Raw genomic sequence first — 1127 nt, 5'->3', positions numbered from 1 at the left:
AGTTCCCTAGGTGCACTTTTATTGAACATGGCAAATAACCTAAAAAAAAACACCCCTCTATACACACATGTTGGTGGGGGGAAAATGTAGGCTACTAATGCGAATTTTATTAAGGAAAGAGCGCTGTGGGCAAAGATCAGGGCACTTTCGTGGTGTGAAGAACCGATATAACCATCCCTTCCTTACGTGCTACAGCGACAGAACGAGTATTGTTCCACACATTAGAATCCAGTGGTGCGAATCCCCCCCCCCCCCTCAAGCTGAAGCAGGTGCGAGCGACTTAGGTTAATCTCTTTACCACACTGTACATTGATTTTTTTGTTAGTCGACATCAAGGGAAATATCCTCTCTGAGCCCATTAATATATTCCGAGTTTTGATTCGAGATTCGAGATCTATCCAGATTGTGCGTCGAGCCGAGATGTGTGCCCAGATTGTAGTAACTTCGACAATGGCGAGAGGGCCAGATTCCACACGTTGTGTACATAGATCTCTCCATTTAGCTGGATTCTTACGTTTCTCTTTATAGTATTTACTATTCCATCTGGTATGTGTTTCTTTTTTGTCACATAAATTCTTCAGAGCAATTAATGGATCTACATCACTGAGGCGTGATATTGAGATTTGGAGCCTTGTATTAATTTCTTTCTTCTTCTTCTTCTTTTTTTTTGGGGGGGGGGGGGGAGACACCGATTTGGCACAATTAAAGTCATTTCGGAGACCGACAATAGTTTAGCTAATTTAAGAGGCAGGCTGCTTCGGCCCTTCTTGTCAAGGTCAACTTGGGCTAAGTGAGAAACTGTTCACAGCATCTCTACAGATGGATCGAAAATACTGGATTTAAAAACCTCCCTCGTTCGGGAGTCGTACTCACATCCTTCTGTGTTACTGTAAAAAGCCTTACCGTTACACCTCTAATGCTTGGGAGACAGGCCCAAGGGTAGGGGGAGGGTCACAACGGGAAAGGGGGACAGACACAGAATGGGGATATGAGGTGGGTAGAATGGCGGCTGAATATATTCTCTTCTGTCGTGAAAAAGTGTTACCAAGTTACGTCTCTAGGGCAGCCAAGCACTCTATTTTAGTTATTTTGTCCCCCTTCTCTCTCTCTCTCTCTCTCTCTCTCTA

This window comes from Aplysia californica, unplaced genomic scaffold (genome assembly GCF_000002075.1).
Source record: "Aplysia californica isolate F4 #8 unplaced genomic scaffold, AplCal3.0 scaffold00252, whole genome shotgun sequence".
Lineage (NCBI taxonomy): Eukaryota > Metazoa > Mollusca > Gastropoda > Aplysiida > Aplysiidae > Aplysia > Aplysia californica.
The sequence above is the reverse complement of the archived record's forward strand: the minus strand, read 5'-3'. Positions refer to the sequence as shown.